The following is a 26415-nucleotide window of genomic DNA, read 5'->3' as shown; positions in this document are numbered from 1 at the left end:
ACTCTTTTGCTTCGTATTAAAATTTGCTACCGACCAGTTTTCAAATGAAAGTTTTAGCCTGCTGTTCAGAATTTCAAATATGCCTCATGCCTTGAAAGTAGTAGTGATTCCAGGGTTTCAAGAACTTTTAAAAATTATGCTCCTATTAGAGGGAAATAAAGGGGGCTCACCACATAGTAATTAGATACTTAGCAGTCTTAACTTGTTTAAGCTGCCTTCCTATTTTCCCCATTGACACAGGAACTGCAAAGCTTTACTCAGATTTCTCTACAGGCAAGCCCTGGCTAACCTTCCTGTGCTCCCCTTGGTACAAAGACGTACAATCTGAACATCTTTATAGGTTTCTTGAACCAATCAATGACAAGTGGGGTCATTTCTTCTACTGTTCATGAATTCATCATCTTTCCAAAGTGGCAACTGGAAAATCCTATAATTTCTCAGAAGATCAGGAAATACCTTGATTAGTATAAACTTATGTTTATATTTTTTATGTATATATTTTTATGTATATATTTCAAGAAATACCAACTGCTTTTGACTCTAATATAAATATCCCAAGTTTCTGAAGGTTTTGCTCAACCTGCTGCGTCATCAGAAACACCAGTCAGCTTCCTTGAGAAAAATGGATCTTGAAGAATCCATTTAGCTTTGATAGCTTTGATATTTCTGACCGTTTTTAGACAGCAAAGATTACTGAGGTTAAACCTTACTACACAAGAGTAAATAATCATTTCAAAGAAACACTGGCTGAGCTACTGACGCTTGCTGCAAAGAACTGTTTTAGTTTGTTGAGCACAACATGGAAAGGGCAGATGTTAGGAATGGGGAGAAATGCCAGATCTCACCTGACGTTACAGCAACTTACTGCGAATATGGTGAATTTCACAGAGGCGAAGCAAAATAATGACAGTGAGACAGAGACTAACTGCTCGGTGAGACCTCGAATGCCTGCTGATACAGTTCATTACTAAGTATGTGTATGGTCTCATCTGCGCTCTGTCAAATTAAAAAGTTGTTAATTTCACAAACTAGGCTAAGCTCTTAGTTAAAAATACATAGCCTAAGCTACTTAAGGTATACTTTTGTAATAATTAACCAACATCTGAAAGACTTCATTTTAAAAGTTTGTAACTCATTCAGATATTAGGCCTGAATAATGGGGCCGAGAAGTAAAACTAGTTTCTTACCCTTTCTCCTAAAATTTCTGCCAGCTCGCTAAGGAATTCGAACAACAGGATTCCATTCCGTAGCCCGTCTCTCCTTTTTATTTCCTTTTCCCATTCTCTGTCTCACCTGGGAACTCTATCTCACCTGTGAACATTGACCTTGAAACTCAGGCTATCAGCTAATTCTAAATGCAGCTGTGTCACGGCAACTGAACATGGCAGGTGTAAAAAAAAACCAAAAAACAAAAAACAAAATGAAACACTGGCACTGTACTGTCCAGGGCAAAGACAGTGCCACTTTTGAGCATCAGCAGCATTCCACAGAGGAGGAAGGCTGGGGCTTCTGGCCTATAAAAACACAAAAGCAGGAGAAGCACATAAAGAAATGCCTACATGTGTTGTTAAGTAGCCACAGCCCTGAGAGCTCAAAAAAGGAGCAAATTATTGGTAAAGCTAAAGCAAGAAAATGTTCTTAATGCATAGCATTTGTCACATAACCATAAACCATAGTATATTTGGTTAGAAGGACATATAAAGTTCATTTATATCCAGTGCTTAATGGAATTTTTTTTTACATTCATATTATTTCGTAATGCTTTAATATTGAGGCAATGACCTAGTGTCAACTGACCTTGAACAATAGTCCATTAAATGTCACCAGATCCTGCCTGAACCAGTGGTTAGCATCAAATACTACCCTAAGGTATCCAACTCAAATAGAGATGATTTAAATTTTATGACTTGACGAATACAGCAGTGATTTATTTTCTGGCACCATGGGCACAGGGAGAACAAGCTTCTGTTTTGTTTGTTTCATTTTCAAGTTCAGCGAGTCAGATCCCATACTGGAAAAATTTCATAAAGTATAGTAAATCCTTCCAATGCCTACTCTATGTCTTGGTCATATGCTGAACATCTTTAAGAAAGTGCACTAATTCTTTTAATAGCTAACTATTGTTTAATATTCTGTAGACACTTTTATCAATTCAAAATAATTATAATCCTATACATATCAAAATGACATTTTTCTATTAGTTTGGCTTTCTATTAGTTTGGATTTTAGAATCCATGTTTTCAATTGATAACGTGAAAAATTGGATTATGTTGTTGCTTGGTTTAAGGTGATTAGTAAGACAACGTTTTAATAACACTGTATCTTCCATTACATAATAATGGCTAATGTTTACTTTGGACTTAGTGTATACACATGCTGGGCTAAGCCTTTGGTATACATCATCTCATCTAATCTATAACAATCTGATAAATTAGGCATTATTATTCCGTTTTAAACATGGGGAAACTGAGGCAAAAAGATAGTAAGTGTCCTGCCCAAAGACCAATAGCTAATTAATGTTAGATATACCATATTTGAACTCTGGTCTAATGAGCTTCAGAAGCCAAGCCCCCAGACAGTAGGGTAGACAGTCTCTCACTGGGATCTCCTACTGTAATTCAATACAGATAACATGCAGGAAATGATATGGTCCAATAAGCCATGAGAATTACTCAGGCTAGCTTCCTACCAATGATGAAGGACCACTCAGTAAGGAAAACCTAAATTAAATCTCAGGATGAGTTCTGTAAGTCAAATATATAGATGCTTATTGAGAACATGCAAAAGAGAGGAGAGGCAAAGAAAGAAACACACTTCAAGAAAAAGAAAATACTCAGGATTAGCTCAAAAGAAATGAATACACCAACTTTATATTATGGTGCTTCTACATTTTATCATAAAACCTGGGTACTATAAAATTATGCAACCTTCCCACATTAGACACTCTTTCTTATATTAGCACACATAAAAAGACAATATGCCAAGCTTAAAGGAGACCAGTTTAGCAAAAATGTGCAGATAAACAAAGCAAAAACAATCATTTTCTGTTAGATGAAAGTGTAAGGGTCACTAAAACTGTGTAAATCTCAGCATATACATCAAAATAATGGTACAACCATTGATGTGTCATCAGAACGAATAAAACTGTCATAGGTTAAATAAATCAAGTAATACTGAGTGTTTCCTACTAATTTTGCTTTTTACTTCTACTGTGGCAGTAGTCCTTCTTGAGGCTTTTGATCCTCCAACATGACCTAGATGATCTGCTCTGGAGATTAAATAATGGACCATACAAAACCCAAACTTAAGAACTGGAGACAGGCTTAGGCAGAAACCTCGGCTTTCTGCTGGTCAGAAGGAGAAACTGCTGTTGAGTGAGCACCCATTCTGTGCCCTGCGGTGGGCTGCACAGTTCACATCAATTATCAGATATAAACATCACGGCAGCCCTACTGAGACCATGTCATCATCCTCCTTTCAAAACTGAGGAAACTGAAGCCCAGAGAGGTTAATTAACTCACCAAAGTCCCAGCCGGCAAGTAGCAGAGCAGAGATTCAGACCCAGATGTCTGATTCAGTAGACAATGAGTTTCTCCTAAATTAATATGTAAAAATTATACATTTTTGTGAGCTTAACTCCTTTTTCTCCAGAAGACACCAGGACTCTCAAAATGTAGGTTTCCAGAACCTGTGGGGCAGGGGTGCAGACCAAGCCAAGACAAGGCACACCCTCACGGAGCAAGGCAGCCATCACTTCAGGAGAAGCAGAGGGGTCTTTGGGGAAACCAGAGGCCCTGTGACCTCTGGCCACCCCAGTTGTTTTCAGTTTGTTTTCTAACACAAGGGGAGGAGAAGTGACCATCTCTTTAGGCAGCCATTGGAAGCCAGGCTCCAGCCATGCTGGATTACTTGTTAGGGGATGACACCTGCCCTCCAAATTGTGGAAAAGCTCTGAGTGACACAGTGACTCTCATCTCAACCCACTGAGGTACAAGTCTGTCATTTCTTATTTTGCCCTGTCATTTTATATGAAGACATTAAGAAATAACTTTAGGATTCAAAGAGAGAGAGAACTGATTCTTAAAGAATAAGACTTCTGGAAGAAACATTTATAGGAACTTGATTAGATGAAGAAAAATATGTTCTGTGAAAAAAAAAAAAAAACAAATAAATAAGGGTTCTGTGCACATCAGAAGGCCTGCATGGATAAGATCATCTGAAGAGCACATTAGAACAAAATGAATAAAGACAACTAAACCTGAAAGTATTGAGTGAACAGATACAATCTAAATAAACAGAACTCTTCCAGATAAAGACAGAAGTAGAAACTCACAGGCAAAGAGGCACATACATCTACCTTCATCAAACTGGAGAGGTGGAAAAATGGAGCTGTACCTGAAGACCAATGGTTGAGCACAAGTGCTGGGACTCAGGAGGAAGAAATGCAGTGATCTCAAAATTGAACTACAAAAATCTAAAACACTGAAAAAAGGGATCATTCTCAGGAAGACGGTCTGACTAGCAGGCATCTCCAAAGACTATGCTTCTCAAGTCATACTATGCAACATTCGTACTGGGAACCAAGGAGAGAAATGACTAATTTATATCAGTGACTTAAGTGCAGCCTGAACTAATAACACTGAAAACCCCAACTGCAATCTGGAAAGCCCAAAAGAATGCACTGAAGTCATCGGGAAGGATAACACAGAAATCCATTTGATGTATTTTACCAGAATATTCAAAAGACAATACTATCTCTCAAAAGACAATACCAAATGGCAAAGCCCTTTGTAATAAATATCACCACTTCTCCTTTATCAGGAGATAGAAACAATTTATCCGAAAAATCAATTCTCCAGTCATGGCACACAATGAAAGATCCATTCCTAATGGTGGCACAAGATTTCAGGAACACAACTACTACTGCAAAAATTGTATGGGAGGGAACTCGTGGGTGTTCCCAGGTCCTCCAAAACTGAGTAAGGTGACCTTTGGGGAAGCTAAAACTTTAGGATCCACATAATCAAAACTGACTTTATAGAAATTAATTCTGAAGATGAAGACGTGACATCTTTCCCAGTGTTTCTCCAAGAAATGTGTGTAACAAACTAAAAGTGGACTTGGAAAGTCCACATTCTTGTACCTTAAAAATTACCTTTAAATTATACTATTTTTCCTTCAAATCTAATACCATTATGGGTTATTTCTAGCTATAATATCTGTGCCCTCCAGAGTGCTATGCTATCAATCAGCCAACGTCAACTTTTCTCTTTGACTGACCTTGCAACAATATTCATTTAAGGCATAATCACTCTTCGCGGACAAATCATTGTCTATTAAACAGTAATTTATATGATGTGTTCCTGAACATTTTTTTACACCATTGGTTTTATGAAACCCAAGTGTTCCATGGTTGAAACCACTAAAATAACACCACCCTGTTCACAATAGATCATTAAGTATACTTTAAGGAGCATAAATAAAACACTTTCTAATCTTATATTTATTATATAATACAATTCAAATTGAATGAAAATGTTTTTTAGTATCAGAGTTTCAGGTCTTAGATATTTTGTGAGTATTATGGGAGACTGCAAAGCATTTTTAATTAATGCATTTGGGATTAAAAACATTGTTTTTTTTAATGAAAAATAAAATTAGTTGGCATACCATTTCACTTCAGAAACAAAAAGATATAAAGTGATAATGAAAATTAATGGAAATTATAGGTAACTATTTCATTTTAAGGGAATGAATGGAAAATGAAAGATCACAAAAGCTTCTCGAAGGCTAGGCATTTACTTTGAGTATGGTGTGGTATATGGCTTCCTTTTAACCATGTTCCTCAAGATCTTAAGTATTTATGGTGAAAATAGTAATGGTTTCTTCATACTTTTCCATAAAATAGAGAATAATGAATCTTTCTATTTTACTTCGGTGAAAGCCAAAATAAGAAGAGAGATTTAACTCTGAAAAGTAAAAGCACCAAAATATAGCTAAGTTAAATAGATCAGATAATTTCAAAAGCATAAGCTTCCTACATTCATGAACTTAAGGGTTCAAATCTAAAAGCCTTAGTTAAAATGAAAAGTCTTAATAAGTAAAAGTTAGCTACCACACCAAAGTACAGAACCCAGAGAATTTCTGGGAACTGATGGGATTCACATCCACACCAGGGTAAATCTAATGGTTTAATTTCACCTAGCTTTCTACAGTAGAGTCACCTCTGAGACTCCATGGGCAAACAGCAGTCTCTCCAGGATTACAGAACTGGGTACAATATCTGAAAAGGAATGCTTTAACTAAGCTTATAGTTCTACACTAACTTTATAATAACTTTATTTTTAAGTTTATCTATTCTGAGAGAGAGAAATCGCAAGCTGAGGAGGGGCAGAGAGTGAGGAGAGGGCAAGAATCCCAAGCACGCTTTGCACTGACAGCATGGAGCCCAACGTAGGGCTCAAACTTATGAACCGTGAGATCTTGACCTGAGCGGAAGTTGGACGCTTAACCGACTGAGCCACACAGGTGCCCCTAACTTCATAATAACTTTGATCATAATAATGTGGATCAAAAGGTTTTTTTTTTATAAGGTGGGGAAGGATAAAACTATGCAACTAAGGCATACACTGCTAATTCTTAACAATAACCACAAAAAAAGAAAGAAAGAAAATGTTGATCGCAATCATTTGAAGATACAAGAAAATTACAAATTCAGAATTATCTAAAAGAGCCAGAAATTGCACTCATATTTTCTTCTCTAAAGAGAGATACTTGTACTATGTATTATAGAAATCAAAAATTTTATCAGCAAGGGGGAGATTTGTCTTGGTGTGTGGTAGCTGGATTCAAGATAGTTCCATGCTACTAATACAAATAGAGTAGGTTAAGCACATAAAATGGGTAAGTATAAATAACCCATATGTTTTCATAAACATTTAAAGAAAGGTTCAGTGACAAGTTGAAAATTAATAAGATATTTTTACAGGAATATTGAAATTCCTAACTTCAATTGACATGGGACTGGCTAGTAGGAAACACTGCCCTGGGATTAATTCTACATGGTGTCTGGCCAACATACTAGCCTGTGTAGACATAATTACCACAAATTGCTATGTTTTCTGTGTACCATCCATTTCATGTAATCATATTAATTTCAAAGCATGAGCAATATCTATTCTAACAAGAGGACCACAATTCTAATTTAGGAATATGAAATTTATACTGGTTTGCTTTGTTCTCTTGGATAACAATCATATGGCTGGGGAAAAGATATTCCCACTAAACCAATAAATATAATCAACAAAGGAAACGCATCAGTGAAGGACCCAAAAATGTCAGCCTTCGGTGCACACTTATAGCCTAGTAATATCTTCAGAACTATATGCCAAGACCACTGATGTCTTTCTGAGGTTTAACTTGGCATCCATCCGACGACCCAGAGATTCTGGAGTTTCCTGCCAGATAAAGGACAAATATACCAACTGGGTCTGGTGCGTTACTTGCTGCTGTTTTAAAAAAACAATGCCAGATTGCAACACTCTTTGTCGACAAAAATGTCTGACATTTCTGGCTTAAGACCTTTTGAGTCTAATAAATAGCTCCATTTCTTATGACAGAGGTTTCTTTCATTGATGGATTTATTAAATAAATAAGCAGTTCATCAGTTTACAGAATGTGTTATTTCACACAATTTACTATGAAAGAACTAGCAGGTGGTACTATTAAGAGCCATCAGTAGTAGGAATTGTTTCATAGATGACCAACTCAATCTACATTTGGAACACTGCCATCCTTTATAAGGTTTTTCCATATAACACATTCGAAGTTTTAGTGCACATCTACTCAGGGTGTTTATGAAATCCTTGTGCAACTTTAAACTTGACCTATCCCACTGAACTATATTTTATGGGACTCTGTTAAAACTGCTGTGTATTCATCCAGACCACATTCTTTAAAGGAACTTCAAGCCAGGATCATGAATGCAATTTATGAAATCACTCGGCAGCAGCTGGAGAATGTTTTCAATGAGGTGGAAAATCAGACTGAATGTTGGATCACCAAAAAATGGTGGTTATGTTGAAGTCTATAAATTTAAACTGCAATGTTAAAGTCTTACTCACACTGATTTAAGTCATTTTTAATTTTTTTCTGTCACAAATACAACAAAGATTAAGGTTTAAAGTTAACATGGAAATTTTTAAAACACCCAAAATGGCTATGATGTTATATATTTCTGTTAGAAATTTTATTATTTTTCCCATGTTAGAAAACTAATAGCAACCCATTAGAAAATGTTTTACAGTATCCTAAAAAGGCTAACATATATTTTATAGATCACTGATTCTCCAATTGACTTAAACCACATTTAAAAAATTCTACTATTTATAAAGATGCATATTTGTAAGTAAACCATTTCCTAATGGGTTGTTAAAAGAGAAAAATCAGCAGGAGAGAGATTCATTCACATGTAAAAAGAGAACATGGCTAAGTGCGATGTAGTACCCTGGATTTAATCCCAGAACAACAACAACAATAAAACATATATGGAGAAACTGGTAAAATCCAGACAAACTCTGTGGTTTAGTTAATACTATTGTACTAATATTTACTTCTTTGTTCTAACAAATCTACTTTGGCTGTGTAAGATGTGGATGAAAAATATATTTCCAAAATGCTCTATAGTATCTTTGCAACTTTTCTATAAACCTAAAATTATTCCAAAATAAATTTTTAGCTTTTTTTCTTAAAGTTTATTTATTTTGAGAAAGAGAGAGAGAGAAAGAGAGCGAGCACATGCACATGAGTAGGGGAGGGGCAGAGAGAGAGAATCCCAAGCAGGCTCCGTGCTGTCAGCACAGAGCCAGATGCAGGGCTCGATTGCATGAACCATGAGATCATGACCTGAGCCAAGATCAAGAGTCACAGGCTTAACTGACTGAGCCACCCAGGTACCCCCAAATTTTATTAGTTTTTTAAATGTGATGAGAATATTGGTACCTTCCGTAATTACCTTTTTCTCTACCTTACCTATAATCACTGACTGGGACACATTTTATTTTCCAAAGTCGGCCAAAACATCTCCCATCACATGTGTTCCTTAGCAAGATTTTCCCATCAAGAGATGGTATTTATTTCTCTATGCCTTGAATCTGGGAACACCCTGAGGCTCTTTGACCAAAACAACATGGTGGAAATGATGCTGTATCAGTTCTGGGGGTAGCTCTTAGCCGGCCTGCTAGCTTCTACTTACTGTGTGTCTGGATTAGTGATTCTTAGAACCCAGCCACCATTTTATGAGAAACCCAAGTGATATGGAGAAGCTATGTACAGGTAATCTTTTTCTCAGCGTTAGCTTGACCTAGCATCTACCGATAGTCATATGAGTAAGACACTCTGGATATCAAGCCCAGTCCAGCTTTCTAATGATGGCAACCCCAGCCAACACCTGATTACAACCACATGAAAGAGTTCAACTACGAGCAGCCCAGCTACATTCAGTCAACCCACAGAACTATGATAATAACAAATTGTCATTTTTGTGCCACTAAGTCTTGGTAGCTTGTTAAACAGTAAAAGATAACTGGGACACTGGCAATTAACAAAAAGGAAGTTTATGCCCAGATGTATTCATGGAGGTGTCAGAAACAGAAGGTCTGACACAGAAGATCTGAAAAAAAAAAAAAAATTTGTTTCTCTTTTCTCTTTTCTGCCTACTTATTTCTCCTCACAGAATTTATTGATTATAGCAGTTGAGGATGATAAGCAAATTTTAGAAAAAAAACACTCAACTGGAACTTCACAGGAGAATCAACCTTTTTATATTTACCAAAAGTAAAACTTATCAGTTCACTAATGTCAATGATATTTTCTTAAAAGGGACAAGAATTACTCACTGCATTTGCTTACTAAATAACAAGAATACTGTCATGAATCTCAATGGCTGGAGCAAGAATTCCAAGCAGAAGCTATAAGAATATTTATCTAAAAAAAAAAAAAAAACTATATATATCTCTATATATAGATATATAATTATATATAAGTTAATATATATACATATATAACCCAAAGAATAATAGCTAACATTTATATCAGATATCCCTCACAGTCCCATGAGGTGGATCCTCTTACTTTCTCCATTTATAGATCAGGAAAATGAAGCTTAGCAATGTTAAGCAACTTGCCAAGGTCACCAGGTCAGTTAGGGTAGGAGCTAAGCTTCAAAACCAATTTGCGTCCACCGTGTGAGCCCTGTCACTACATTTCAGGTTATATTTTTATACCTAAGGCATCTTTTATCCATTTTAATAGACCATTAAAAAAATCATTCCAAACAACTAATCAAATAGCTTATTTCAAACTTGGTCTAAAATTACATTCCAAAAAAGAGACTTAAATTATTTCAAAAATTTTTTTCTAAAATATCTTTTTTTACTGGGCCAGTGCTATAGAAAAAAATGTTTGTGCCCTGCCCCCAAACCCCATCAAATTCATATGTTAAAATCCTAACTCCCAAGGGGATGGTTTTGGAGGTGGGGCTTTTGGATCCCACCTTTGGGAGGTGGGGTGATTGGGTCATGACAGTGGAGCTTCATGAATGGGTTTAGTGCCTTTATGAAAGCGACCCCACACAGATCCCTTACCCCTTCCACCATGTGAGGACATGGCTAAAAGTCAGCCATCTTTGAACCTGTAAGTGGTCCATCACCAGACACCAAATCTACCAGTGCCTTGATCATGGACTTCCTTGTCTCCAAAACTGTAAGAAATAAATTTGTGTTGTTTATAAGCCACCTAGTTGATGGAAATTGTCTTACAGCACCCAAGGAGAGTAAGACAGGTAGCTTATAAATAGACAATTTAGCAAAAAGTCTTTTGGGTTATTTAATTACTATGAGCAAATCAAATACCTGGGAGTCTTGAACATTATACTCTAAAATGAAAAGTGACCCAATCCTCTTGATCTTTACCTCTAAAAATCTCTCTGGAAGGTATTTTTCCCCTTTATTGAACTTCCCTACTAGTTCAGGGCTTCATCATTTCTTGCCTAGACCATTACAAATGGCTCCCAAAGGTCTTCTGTGTCTCAAACCTGTTTCCTCTACAGACCATGGCCCATGCAGCTACCATAGTTCTGTTTTTTAAACAAATATTTGATTATTTTACTCCTTCCATTTAGAAGAAAAAAAAACTTTCAAAGTTTGATTTGAAAATCAAAGTTCACCAGTTTGAAATGCAAAGCCCCCACTCCCACTGCTGCCCTCTCCAGTCCTAGCCATCTTTCAGGTATCACTTCTCATTGTATTTCATCAGATATTATTTGCTTTGAAAATCATCATTTTTCAATATCCTGCTTATGATTTTATAAACTCAAGTTTGAGTACTCCCAAGTTTTGTTTTTATGAAAAATGCATGCTTATCATCATATACCCACTTCTTAAGCCTAACCATTCGGATCATCTGGCTCAATCAGGAGTGGAGGAGAAAGTGATACCCAGTACACCTCTGAAGGAGTTAAACATGAGGATGTGGGCATATTTTTTTTCCTCTAAAAAAAGAATGAACTAGGCAACTATGGATGCAATTAAAAGTCGGGAGGTCTAACACTAGAAAAAGGAAGCAACGTTGGATGAGACACCATCATCTGCTTAAAGTGAGGGCTAGCAGAAAGCTCAAGTGAACACGTCATCAACCTTTGTGGGCAGGTTAGCACAGTGGTTCTCAACTTGGCTGCACATTAGAATCATCTGGGGATGTGGAACCCTTGAATATGCTCCAGGCCTATTACATCAGAACCTCCAGGGGTGGAATCAAGTCTCCAGGGGTGGAATCAAACACACTCAGGTGATTCTAATATGCAGTCAAGGTTGACATTCACTCTGTTCAAAGACACAGCTGATGAACAAGGACCAAAGAAGAGTGCTGATGGCGCAGATAACTAGAAAGCAACCATATATTCTAGTGTCCACAAGCACAGTTATGATTTTCTCTGGGAATGTTTAGTAGCCTGGGAACAGAGGCAGATAAAAGGAAAGGCTGGGTTTATCCAAAGGGGATCCAAAATGGATCCAAAAGGATCAAAATAACTGAGGGGTCCCATCTCACAGCACTGCAGTGACTGACCACAGGCTCCAGACTGGATAAGGAGTCAGGAAGCGGTGAGAGATTGAGCAAATGACAACTGTCAATTAGATAAGCCAACGGTGGCATGCAAGAGGGACATCTTGACTTCAGAGAAGAGGATTTCTGGGTTTAAGGTTTAAGATTTAAGATTTCAGGTGAGGCCCCAATCTAAGTGATTAGATAATGTAAAGCAAGGCCACAGCAGAGAACTGGTAGAGTAGAAAAGGTAAAAATCATTGGCTGGGAAAGTCTTTGGAGAACAAGGGATTGAGGTTACGGTGTTAGCTGGGGCACCATCATGGATGTTAGAGATACCCAGGCTGATTACAGGACCTGGGAAAGGGAGACAGCCAAGTCCAAGGGCCTGGGAAGTCTGGAGCATAACCTAGAGCGAGAAGATGGTGTCCTTATGAATGATGTAGAAGAGAAATGGACTGAGGTGGCAGGGTGGAAGCAGAACGACAAGTGATCTCAGAAGCCAAGTCCTAAGTGTGTGAGAATGAGCAGCATCCATCTGAAAGGGCTGAATCCTCTCAACCAAAGGAAAACAATGGAGGAGCATCTTTTCAAACCATATTTGTTCATGTCACTCTCACTCACAGCTTCATGTTCATCAGCAGTTTCCACTTAAAGATAAACATATTAGCAGAGCCCATGAGGTCTAGTGTGAAGGTCTGCCTGACTCCCTCCTGGCTCTCTGCACATCAGCCTGTAGGCCTTTATTCCGATTCACCAAAAGTGCCATTTGCCCTACCACCAAAAAGCCATTATGATTTCTTGTTGCCTCAGTCTGGAACCCTCTCCCTTCCTTCCTCTCTCCATTCAGTTAACTTATACACGCTTCCGCTCTCAGCTCAAATTTTACTTAGGGAAGACTTCCTCAAACTTCCACACATGGTCATCTGCTCTCACAGCACTTATCAGTGCTGTAGTTTTACACTTGTTTAGGTGATCATATAATTAAAGTCTGTCTCTCCAACTGGACTGTCAGTTCCAGGAGGGCACAGACTGTAGAATGGCATATGGTAGACCCACTACAAATGCTATTGAATGAATGAATACATGAATGGATATGCAAATGAACAGTGAAAAGGCACTAGATGGATTCTTGATACTATTCTCATAGCAGCAAGAGATAACATTCCTCGAGTACTTCTTCCTATATGTGAGATATGGCTACTCACTGAATCGACACATCAACCTCCATAATAGGTTTTACCATCCCAATTTTATAAATGAGGAAATTGGTGCTCAGATTAAATGACTTGCCTGTCACCGCCCGCCCCCCAACCCCCCCCCCCCCCCCCCGAGCCAGGATTCTCCCAGGTAGAGGTACTCTATCTCTATATACAGCTGGCAACAGGGGTACCTACAGTGAAAGCCAAATTATTGCACAAAACAGCAACTCTAGATGTTTACACATATCTGGACTTGGATCAGTGTGCCTGGCTTCAAGCTGGTACTCTTCACCATGATATTTTACAATAGAATGGAGGCCCCAAGGGTGCAAACTGGGTCAGTGGAGAATACAATTGGGTGGGGAGCTCAAAAAAAAAATCACTGAGGGGACAGGTAGACAAATCCTCATGGGCAGTCACAAATGATGAGAGAGAGGAGGAGGAGGAGGCAGAATAAGAAGTTGACTCACTGACTCACAGAGATCTTCCCTGAGATGGAAGGGAGTTTTCATTCAAGTGAAGCATCAGGAAGGGTAACCAGTTCCTGCTCATATGGAAGCTCTTCCATATTTTATGGGGCAAAACTCTGAAATCCCCATTTAGTACTAACTCAAATACCTGAGCTTCTTTTAAAGCAAAACCAGGTTCTAATGGCAGGAACCCCAATGGCTTGTGCTCACACAGAAGTAGAGTGGTTTTCGGTTGGGAACAGTACTAAACTGGCTCCTTGACATTGCAAACACAATTCCAACTTGCCCACGGCGCCAGGTCCAAAGCACATGAACCTCTAGACACAAATAGAGTATGTGAGGAAAGAAATTTCACGGTTTTTCTTTTAATCTAGTTTTGGTCAAAATCCAAATAAGAGACATTCACATGCTGTATTAGTTTCCTAGGGCTGCCATATTAAGTACCACAAACTTGGTGGATTAAAATGATAGAAATTTATTCTCTCACAATTCTGGAGCCTAGAAGTCTGAAAGCAGGGGTCAGCAGGGCCATGTTCTCTCTGAAGTCTCTAGGGGAGGACGCTTCCTTGCTTCTTCCAAGAATTGCCTAGGTTGCTGGAAATCCTTGGTGTTCTTTGGTTTGTAGCTTCCTCACTCCAGTCTCTGCCTCCATCACTACACAGCCTTGTGTGTGCGTGTGTGTATCTCTGGGTCCAAATGTCACTCTTCTTATAAAGACACCAGTCATTAAAGATTCACTCTAATGAATATGACCTCATCTGAATCTGATTACAACTGCAAAGACTTTATTTCCAGATAAGGTTATATTCATAGGTACTAGAGGTTAGTGGGTCTTTTTTTTTTTTTTTTTTTTTTTTTTTTAGTAAATGAATACCTTCATTTATTTGTTTTTTACATTAGTTAATATTCAATTTTTTGCTTAGAAGCACAAAATCCTAATTAGCACAGGAAGATCTAAAGAAAGTATCCTAATATGAGACTATTAAGAATTTATTAATTTATATATTAAAAATAAACATTGGGGCCCATCGGTGGCTCAGTCAGTTAAGTGTCTACTCTTGATTTTGGCTCAGGTCATGACCTCAGGGTTGTGAGATCGAGCCCTGCATCGGGCTCTACACTGACAGCATGGAGCCTGCTTGGGATTCCCTCTCTCCCTTTCTCTGCCGCTCCCCTGTTCTCTCTTTGGATTTTGTGTCTTCCTCTCTCTCTGCCCCTCCCTCGCTTGAGCAGTCTCTCTCTCACGCACAAATAAACTTAAAAAAAAAATAATTAACAAAATAAACATGTTAACTATTCTAGAATAAAATAAGAAATAAAAAATAAAAATAAACACTTGTATCTCTGAGGAAAATCACTATAATCAATTGGAAATTTAGCCAGCTACTAGGATATAAGGGGGAAAAAGTCCTTAACAATTAAGGCATATAAAAATCTCTACCTCCACACCTTCCGCTTAACTCCTTCAAGCCTTTTTGTTCCCTGCTCTACTCCCCGGTTTTACTGAGATATAATTGACCAACAAAATTGTATTAGTTTAAGGTACACAACATAGTGATTTGATACATGTCTGTATCACAAAAGGATTACCACAATAAGTTCAGTTACCATCACAGGAGACTCAAGTCAAACTGCAACACACGCTAACCCCTCATTCCTCCAGGGAGTCCAAATGCTACCTTTCTACAAATTCAGATTACCAGAACGTGGCACACCTGCATTCAATTCACTTCATGAGTGAGTTCTTCAGTAAAATGCCCTTTTTAAAAAAGTTTAAATAAAAACATATGAAAAAATACGCTGGTTTCTTCTACAAAACCACAACTGAATACAATAATCATTATGTCTTTTCAAAAGGCCTTTTTATAATTACCATGAGAAAAGTTTACCTGTCCTGATGATAATGAAAAGTTTTCTTTGCAAATTAGGAAGCTAGGTAGTTTATACTATAGTAGCAAACTTACGCTTTGTAGTCTACACTATAGTAGTATACTTACACTTAATCGTCTATACTATAATACTATAGTAGTCTTGGTTGTATCAGAATCACTGCGTAGGAGGGTAGGGAGGAAGATGATGAAAATGCGTGTCTAGGACCCACACCTAACCCACAAAATCAGAATTAATGGGGATGAGGCCCAGACATATGCACTCCTTTTTTTTTTTTTTTTAATATATATTTTTGAGAGAGAGAGAGAGAGCGCAAACAAGGAAGGGGCAGAGAGAGGGAGACCCAGAATCCGAAGCAGGCTCCAGGCTCTGAGTTATTAGCACAGAGCCCGACTTAGGGCTTGAACCCATGAACTGTGAGATCATGACCTGAGCCAAAGTTGGACGCTTAACTGACTGAGCCACCCAGGTGCCCCAGCATATGAACTTCTGACAAGCATCCAAAGTGATTCTGATGTACACAAAGTGTGAGTACTACCAGGTGACGGTTTGACAATTTTTTCACCCCCTTTCCAACCCTTTATTCTCAGGGGTGTGTAATTTGCAAGTTATATTTCAATGGTCTTATGGAGTTCATGTCCTTTATTGAAAGCTATACATTTTTCTATTTAAATTTAACATTAATAGGCAGTTTCTAAGCATTCTACCTCTGAGATACTCATTTGAAATAATACCTGTGACTGTATTTTAAGTCCTAATGTATTTTTTTTTCCCAAAGATGACATACATTCTCAAACAGATGGCTCTATTCATCCTCACCACTCAGGAGTACGCTGCAAGAAACTATTATTCTCTTCAAAGATGAAAAATAAAGGTTCAAGCCCGACTCAAACTGAGTATTTATTAAACACCTTTAATGCTCAAGACACTGTTAAATATCACCTCATCAGGAGAGGTTATACTGCTAGGGAGGTAACTCTCTGAATATGGAAAGGTTAGTGTTGCACTGAAACACTCCCCTGGCCCCTGATTCACCAGCTCCTGCGTGCACAGAATTGCACAGTCTGAACAGGGGAATTATCTTAATTGATCAGTATAAGCAGTCGTGAACAATTCGGCATAAGAGCGCCAAGTACTTTCTTCTTGCCATGCTATTTTTCTCATCTTCATTTCACATGTAAAAATTAATTAAAACCTCTCAAATTTAAGGCTATCAAGTACCACAAAGAACTATTGTCACTAAGGCGAAAAATATATATATTGGTTTCCACGGGTTTCTATAGTTGAAAGTATGTGAAAAATTATTTAGTTGGTTTGAAGTCTTTTGTGAAATCCCTTGCGAGACCCAACTGTTGACTGTGGTTAGAATACGTTCAAAAGTATAATCAGATTGCATCATCGCCATCACCTGCTCAGAGGCAAGTTGAAGAAACATGTGCTCATGAAGCTGAGGCTGCCTTATTGTACTATGCTCTCATGTGGGCTTGCCAGAGAGATTAGTCACCAGTTTGCAGCTGGTTTCAAATTCAGTTGCTGCGATACCAGTGCAGATGCAGTGGCTTACCCTAATTATACTGCTCCAGTTTAATCTTTCCACTTGTAGCGTACTATATACTGGATCGAATGCAAGACTCTGAAAATTGGTTTCAAACAGAAGAGACTTCAAACTCACACACTCGTGACCCTCCCCGACAGCCTGCTAATCCTATTTCATCACTGTATCACTGGGGTCTTCTGAATCCATCCCAAAGGTGTCTTTACCTACCTCAGCCATCACGGAATCTCATTAACAAAAAAGGCAGGAAAAGCTGTTCTTAAAAAAACCACTTTTGAAATAAAAGTTTTGTCAGCTCCAAAGGTACTTTTTAATATTTATTTACAAGAATTTCCATTTTCTCCCTGCTTGCAATTCAACATACTAGCAAATCCTAAGGAAATTAATCTTAGTCAGTGGTTTCTAAATTTGAATGATGATCAAAATCACCCCAGAGGCTTTTAAAAAGACCCACAGATTTCCCTAGCTTTATCTAGGACCTACTGAGTCATAATTTAGAGGTTTCTTTTAAAATTAACCTGTAAATAAAGCTTATGATGGTACTGCTTCTGAGGAAAAAGAAAGAAAGAAAGAAAGAAAGAAAGAAAGAAAGAAAGAAAGAAAGAAAGAAAGAAAGAAAAGAAAAGAAAAGAAAAGAAAAGAAAGAAAACGAAGGAAGGAAGGAAGGAAGAAAGAAAGAACAGGTTTTTGCCTATCTCAGGCAGGTCTCTTTGTTGCCTATTCCTATTTGTAATAAATGCCCTTGTGTCAGGTATGAGGTCTATACAAGGAAGTGGGGTGAATTAGAACTCTTTAAACAAAAAAAAAAGAAATAAAATCCTAGCACCACAAATCCATAGAAGATAATCAGAGAAGAGGCTGCAAGAGGATATTTGTGGGTGTGAACAATAAAGGCGAGGGGTAAAACACGTATTTTCATATAGTCATTATTTTTCAGGCATGTTTCAATTTGCTGGATGCATTATAGTTTTTTCTCGAAGATAACATGATTTCCTTATGATTTTGACAGTATACATTTTAGACTTTATGCATTTCTATTCTCTTGTTTCTTAATAATGCATTCATGCCACATTAAGTGGTAAACAAGAATAGGCAATCCATGCCTTCGCCACACATACCATATCCTGTATGGTATTAAAAAATTAATATACTAAAGATAGTTCTATGAGTAAAATAAAGTATATTATAAGAAATTCACATCAACATATTTCAGAATACCCCTGGGGATAAAGACAACACATTAAAGTTACAGTGAAAACATCTGAAAAAAAAAATCACTCAAGTTCTGCAATATCTCTCCTTACCAAATGAATAATGTCAGTTTTACTCTATCGTCTGATCTAAAATTTAGAATTTATTATATACAAATATGAAGTTAAGCATTCTGCTGTAACAGGTTACTCAATACACTGCTAAAATAATGAATCACTGTGTCAATTTTAAATTTTTTTTTTAATGTTTATTTATTTTTGAGACAGAGAGAGACACAGCATGAACGGGGGAGGGGCAGAGAGAGAGGGAGACACAGAATCTGAAACAGGCTCCAGGCTCTGAGCAGTCAGCACAGAGCCCGACGCGGGGCTTGAACTCATGGACCGCAAGATCATGACCTGAGCCGAAGTCGGCCGCTCAACTGACTGAGCCACCCAGGCGCCCCCACTGTGTCAATTTTAAAAACTGGATTTCCCTAAAGGCTAAAAGCTACACAACAATGATAAATAGAATCTACAGTACTTTCAGGTACTCTGTTGAGTATTTTTAAATAACTAGTAAACACCAAGCTTAGTTGATGGCTAACTTGCCCAGACAGACTTTCCTATGACAGAATATGTTAATCTGACAATTACTTATGGCCAGTTATAAACGTAAACAGCAGTGATGAGATTCAAACAAAATCTGAAGGTCAAATTTCAACTGACTCTCTCATCCTGACCCCAGTTCCTGACCCATACTGTTACAAATTAATTTCTCTGTTATTTAATATTTGTTTTATATGTTCAAAATATAACACAAGTTGTCTTACAACACTCAATATTGTTGATGCCCTAGAGAGGGCAAAATAGATGGATTCAATGAGGCAGAGGCCATCTTCTCCAATATGACTGTAACTACTTCTTTATTTAATAAGCATTCAGTTAAGTGGGAAATTATTTACAAATGCATGCCTTCAACATTACATTTTAATTCAAAACAAGTGGATTATATGCATTTAATAAAGTAAATATTTTGAAGTTACTTAGAAGAAATACAATTTTTCCTGGCATTGTCTTTTCCCATATTATATTGTTGAACGCTGATTCAGGCCGTTATTCCGTACAACATAAAAATGTTTCTAGGGCATCTATATTATATGACATAAGTAATTTTTGGTGCTAGATTGCTCTTATCTTCTCCTTCTCTTCATATTTAGATCCATCCTTTTCTGTCACAGCCTGTACGGTTTCTGCATCATCCATAATTGCATTTAAAACAAACAAAAAACCGTGACTATTAGCTTACCGTATTGAGGCTCTTACTCATTGACAGAAGTCTTCCATTTGAGGTGGAACAACAACAACAACAAACTATGTTGTTCAGTAACTCCTGTAATTCAGAATGTTCTTACATCATAGTTTTCACCAAAGTTTAGTAAATGCTTCAGTGGATTTTGCTATGTGCTCTCACTATACCTGTTTTTAAAATGTTTGATGTTATCTATTTTATATGACTGCCAGTTTTGTCTCATACTGTTTTTTCCAAATTAAAATTCAAAGCTCTTGAGGCACCTGGGTGGCTCAGTTGGTTAAGCATCCAACTTCGGGTCAGGTCATGATCTCACAGCTCATGGGTTTGAGCCCTGCGTCGGGCTCTGTGCTGAGAGCTCAGAGCCTGGAGCCTGCTTCGGATTCTGTGTCTCCCTCTCTCTCTGCCCGAACCCCACTTGCCCTCTGTCTCTGTCTTTCAAATATGAATAAACGTTAAAAAAAAAGTTTTTTGTAATTCAAAACTCTTTTCTTCATATCTCCTCTTTAAACACTCCAAAATCTTCTGATTTGAAGGTTACAGCAAAGACATTACATTCAATGGCAATCTATGGCAGTTAGGTCACTTTCTCGAAGATCCTACGGGCAGGGATGGGAAGAAACTTAAAGTACAGGGAACAACACTGTCATTTCAGTTAAGTTTATTTTCAAGTGTTTCTGTGCTGAAGGTACATATGAATAGGAGAGAACTCTAGAAATAATTTAGGAAGTCCATTAGGTAAAACATGAAGAACCATATAAAGTATGTTATTCTCGAGTTCTAGGATTTGTGAATTTGCCTATAACAAAAACTATAGTTTGTTAGTTTGAGTTGCATTGCTGCCTATGACAACAGTTAGTCTCTCTGAATTTTTGTTTTGCTGCCACGTGCTCTGCTTTTCTATGTCAACATTTGGAGAACAGTTTCAACTACATGGCATAATTGACCTGCAATAAAATTGTCATTATAGATAAAAAGACAAGTTCTTTGTAAGTTTTTGAATGGGTTGCTCAGAAGACAATTTCTCCCTACAAGTGGCAAACACCCCACATCTGACTTTCCCCCAACTTTCCACCCATCTGTTGCTTGCTTTAGCATTCTCACATAGGAAAGATTTGTGGGGAGGGGCTGTATTTGTAGAAGAGCCACCTGATGAGATTTCTGAGCCTTTCTTCTTAGTAAGCCCACCACCTAATTTGTTGTATACAACTTCCGATTGTTTTGAAGCAGATGAGAATTTAAAGACATTTGCAAATCAGTCTGATGGTTTTATAAGTTATGGCAGCCACACCTAAACTGACAGCTCTTTCTTTTTTATTTTAGCAATTAAATGATGGATTATTTCCACAGCACTTAACTATGTTTTTGTAGAAATAATTACTTCTTTGTTATACTTACATATTTTTTAAATTGCATTGTGCAATTACAGAAACAAACACGCATGTGTAGGAGCAAAGAGTGTGACATATGAACAGATCACCAGTCTGCTGGAGGAGCAGAAGCATGTCCGCTCAGTAGAGAAGAGCCGGTACACTGCCAACATTCAGGGCTTCGCGGAAAAGGTGAACACTGATCATTTTGCAAACTCACCTAAGTGGAGGTCATTTAAGACTTCCCTTCTATACTATTCTTTGGGGAAAACATGGGACCCCTCTTTTCCAAAGTAATGGACAAAAGAGGCACTGAAATGGAAGCAAAGGTATTTTGGAAGAAATTAAAGAAAAATAACATTTGACTTCCTGAGTCTTTGTCAAGGGCCAGTCCTATACTTCCAATTCTTATTTCAAAGATACACTTGTTATTATTATATTTGTAAATAAAGGTTGTGTGGGGAGGATTGGTGCATATGTAATTAAATAACAGAAGTCAATCACAGAATTTTTCAATAGAAATGTTTACTTAGTGAAACAAAACTCCTATTTCAAAAAATTACACAATAAAAGCAACATTTCCATCTTGATACAGACAATATTGTATCTTAATTAATGCTGAAATCTGACAATCAGAACTCTACCGGTCAAACTTAAAATAGCTGATGCTGACTATCCACAAAGCTGTGAGCAGCATAGAAGAACCTAAAAATGCTAACATGAACAGATAAAAAATTTTCCATTTGTATTTAACTGGGTTACTCTCTTTGGCAACAACACAAAGCTTCCTCTAATGTAATTACTTCAATGAATCAGCAATGAAGACGGAAAGAATTTCAGCCACAAAAATTAAGAATTCCTGAATGGAGGGGTGGCTGGGTGGCTCAGTTGGTTAAGCGTCCGACTTCAGATCAGGTCATGATCTCACCATCAATGGATTCGAGACCCGCGATGGGCTCTGTGCTGACAGCTCGGAGCCTGGAGCTGCTTCAGATCCTGTGTCTTCCTCTCTCTCTACCCCTCCCCTGCTCACGCTCCATCTCTCTCTCTCTCTCTCTCTCAAAAATAAATAAACATGGAAAAAAAAAAAAAGATTTCCTGAATGGAATTTCTAACAATATTTGCAGAATAAACGCATTTAACTTGAGGCTTTAATGACTCCAGAAAAAAACAAAAAGCCCAGCTCACAACAATACACAGTTGTTTGGAAGACCAAATGAAATCAGATATGTCATTGTGCGCTGAAATGTTTAAAGCACTAGGAAATATTAGGCATTCTTACTAATTAATATGTATTAGTTAATAACTCAGGGTGCCTGGGTGGCTCAGTCAGTTAAGCATCTGACTCTTGGTTTCAGCTCAGGTCATGATCTCATGGTTGGTAAGACTAGCCCCACACTGGGATCCACGCAGACAATGCAGAGCCTGCTTGGAATTCTCTCCTTTTCTCTCTCTCTGTGCCCCTTCCCCACTCATGAGCTCACACGCACTCTCTCTCAAAAATAAACTTATTATGATGTAAAACTTCTTGAATAAAGATCTCAAAACTTATATTTCAGGACTTTTGAAATTTTCAACAGTTAATAACTCTCTGAAAGTTAGATTCTAAGTAGTCCTCTAATAAATGTGGGTTCAATAGGATATTCAGTTTTATAAAATCTTCCATGAAAAAAGGAATTTTAGGCCAGTATGGAAATGCTGAACACTATAAACCCAAGAAGATATTTTCAGGACAGTAATAAACACTAAAAAGTTCTTGCAAAACATCTTTTACCATTTTAAGCTAATTTCCCAAACTTAATTTACACACAAGACTCCTTTTTTACATCAACTATTAACATTCCAAAAAACTAGTAAATGTTAATGTTTCTAATTTAACTCAAATATTACGAATTCTTCTCTTACTCTGTCCAAGTATGAAAGATTTGAGATCAATTTACATTGGTAATTTACCTTTTGTCATCTGTTATACATGACATGTTTTCACCACTAATTCTAGGTGAAATATATATCTATATTAAACTACATGTTGAAAAACCAGCAATAAGGGCACCTGAATGGCTCAGTTAGTTGAGCATCTTGACTCTTGATTTCAATTCAGGTCATGATCTCATGGTTCATGGGACTGAGCCCCGAGTCAGGCTCAGTGTTGACAGCACAGAGCCTGCTTAGAATTCTCCCCCCACCCTCCCCTGCTCACATTCTCTCTCTTTCTTAAAAAAAAAAAAAAAAAAAAAAAAAAAGATTCTTTCTCTGTCTCCCTCTCTCTCTGCCCCTCTCCTGTCCACACATGCTCTTTCTCTCAAAATAAGTAAACATTTAAAAATTTATATTAAAAAAAGGGGGCACATGGATGGCTCAGTTGGTTAAGCATCTGACTCTTGATTTTGGCTCAGGTCATGATCTCACGGTTCAGGGATGGAGCCCTTTGATGGGCTCTGCACTGATAGGGAGGAGTCTGCTTGGGATGCTCTCTCTTCCTCTTTCTCTGCCCCTCCCATGCTCTTGCACTCACACATGCTCTCTCTTAAAATAAATTAATTAAAAAAAGAAAAACAGCAATAAAGTCATCTAAAATCCAATTAAATAAATACAAGAAGGTAATAATGCATAAAAAATAAAAAATCAAATGTCAAAATTAATAGCATTCATAACAATAAAACAATAGTTTTTTCACAAAAACAAACATTTAAGGTCTGTCACATCAGCAGGAAGTTACAAAGTTGAGACAAAAAATTAGAGAGAATTACCTTGTTCTTCTTTTAAGTAATAATAATTCTGACCTTGAAATGGAAGTATAGAGGACAATAAACAGGCTACTGCCAGGGCTTACAAGCTTGAGCTGTTAAAAACAGCTTTTGTAACAACAGAAATTTCTTCCAAGCTCTTTATACTCTAAAGTACTAAAAAGGTAAGTGGAATATAAAAATCCATCAAAATAGAATTTATCCTCACAAAAGTTAAAAATTATCCCTTTCCTCCCAAAATATTCTATAAATGTCATGTACTAGGCTGTGAATTAAATCTCAACACATTTAAAGATTATCATTTGGCCCACATTCTCTGACCACAATGCATTAAATTAAAAACCTTCACCAAAAATATAACCAAAACAAAACATCTCATATACTTGGAAATCTTAAAATATTTTTAAACAACTCAGCAATGAAGTATAGACAGTGAAAAATATATAAAACTGAAAACTAGTGGAAATAATACAAATTACAATTTGGAGGCTGCTAATTTGCATTTGAAGGGAAATACAGAGCATTTTAATGAATATATTAGAATATTAAAAAGCTAAAAATTGATGAGCCTAAAGTAAGCAACCAGCCTAAGAAGTCAGAATGAGACTAACAAAACAAATCCCAAAGAAAATGAAAAAAATTTTAGTTAGAAACAAAAGAACAATGAAATAGGATATAACAATGCAATAAAGAGGACGATAAATTCTAAAGTCAATCTTTGAAAAGACTAAGCAAATAGCAAAGGAAAAAGCAAACAATATTCGGGAGAGAAATCCAACATAACAACAAAAATCCCGGAGATTAAAAAAAAAAAGATGTTATTTTAAAATCTCTCTGGCAATAAATTGTGAATTTTTTTTTAAATGAGCAATCTCCATTGAAACTATAACTTAACCATATTGACTCCGTAGACTAGTCAATAATTATTAATAAATTCATTCAGTAGATAAAAAGCTACCCACTAAGGAAACACCAGGCCCAGAAAATTTTGCAAGTGAATTCTAATAAAATCAAATGTTATACAAATTTTTCCAACAAATTGTTTAGAAATAAGGAACACTCCCCACTCCATTTAATGAGTCTAATGTAACCCTTAACCAAACTTTTCAAAGACAGCACAAGAATGGAAAATTACAAATCTCACTCATAAAAATGTGTTGCAAAAATCTCAAGCCAAATATAAGCTAAGCGAATCCAATAATTTATTTTTAAAAATATCAAAAATAAAATATACTTTGACTTTACTTGAGGAATGCAAAGTTGTTTATACATTAAAGATTAAAGCAAAAAGTTACTTGATCAAGGGATCTAAAAAAAGGCATTTGATAACACTGCCAATTTATAATAAAAAAAAAACAAATTAAGAGTAACCTGATAAACAGTATATACTGTATTTACTAGTTGAACACTGTAAACATTATAAGCGTTCTCTTCACAATCAAAAATGGAAAGATGCTTGCTTTCACATTTCAACATACTTGACAGAGATCCTAGATAACTCAATGAGATAAAAAATAAAAGCCTTAATGATTGGAAAGAAACAAAACTCTGAAATTATTTAATGTTTATGATTACCTACTTAGAAAATCCAGAAGAACCTAAATTATTAGAATTAAAACTTTCATCAAGATGGTTGCCACAAAAATCTACATGTTTTTATACTGGCAACAAACAGAACATACAATCTTTAAAAAGAAAACATTTTCAGAATGACAACAAAGTGAACACCCACATACCCACCACTCAATTTAAGAAATAGAATTTATGGTTAACCATGAAGTCGCCCTATCTCACTCTCCCTTCCCCCCACTTCAGAGGTAAATTCTCTCTAAATTCTGTGTTTCTTATTCTCTGTTTTAATAGTGCTACCATATTTGCTTATATCCCTAGTTTAATGTTTCAGAACCATATAAGTGGAATCACAATGACAATGTATACACAATACTCTTTAGCAATTCGCACTTCTCATTCCACATCATTTATTTATCTGGGATTTATCCTTATTGCTGCATGTACCTTGAGTTGCTTTGTTTTTATATGAAAGTGCATTGTAGAAATAAACCACAGATTATAGATCTATTCTGATGATGAACATGTGCTTTATTTGTTTTACCATTAAAAGCAACATTGTTATTGGGTATTTGTAGCCAACACCCCCCCCAAAACAAAAACAAAAACAAAAACAAAACAAAACAAAAAACAAAAAGAAAACAAAAAAAAAAAAGGAAAAGAAGAAAGAACCTTGACTTAGGTCTAACACTTTATACAAAAATTACTCAAAACAGACCGCTGGGTTTATGGTATTTTTGCGATAGCAGCCCAAAGGGACTAAGACAGCATAAGCAAGAGGCAACAATAATATCTGGTCAGATCTATCACTTTAATGACCTTAACCCCAGCTGGTCACAAGACAGCATTACAAAATGTAATACAGGGACACATCAACAGACCCTTGTCTGGGACAAACGATTTCTAAGCAAACTCTAGTTAACCTACACACCTAGCTTTGTCCCTGCAGACTCAGTGCCTGACCTGTCAGCTCTAAGTCTCCCAATGGTTCACCTTCTCTCTAGAGTTTCT

At 36.9% G+C, this 26415-nt stretch overlaps 1 protein-coding gene and 1 pseudogene across 1 annotated transcript in view; one reads left to right on the top strand and one right to left on the bottom strand.

Annotated features, from left to right (window-relative positions):
• The window catches only part of UMAD1 (UBAP1-MVB12-associated (UMA) domain containing 1), a 222907-nt gene that overhangs the window by 141731 nt on the left and 54761 nt on the right, over positions 1-26415 (bottom strand). The gene's annotated exons all lie outside the window — the stretch shown is intronic.
• Positions 873-5480, top strand: LOC122213625 (annotated as a pseudogene).

The sequence above is a fragment of the Panthera leo genome, chromosome A2 (assembly GCF_018350215.1).
Source record: "Panthera leo isolate Ple1 chromosome A2, P.leo_Ple1_pat1.1, whole genome shotgun sequence".
Classification (NCBI taxonomy): Eukaryota; Metazoa; Chordata; class Mammalia; order Carnivora; family Felidae; genus Panthera; species Panthera leo.
The sequence above is the reverse complement of the archived record's forward strand: the minus strand, read 5'-3'. Positions and strand labels throughout refer to the sequence as shown.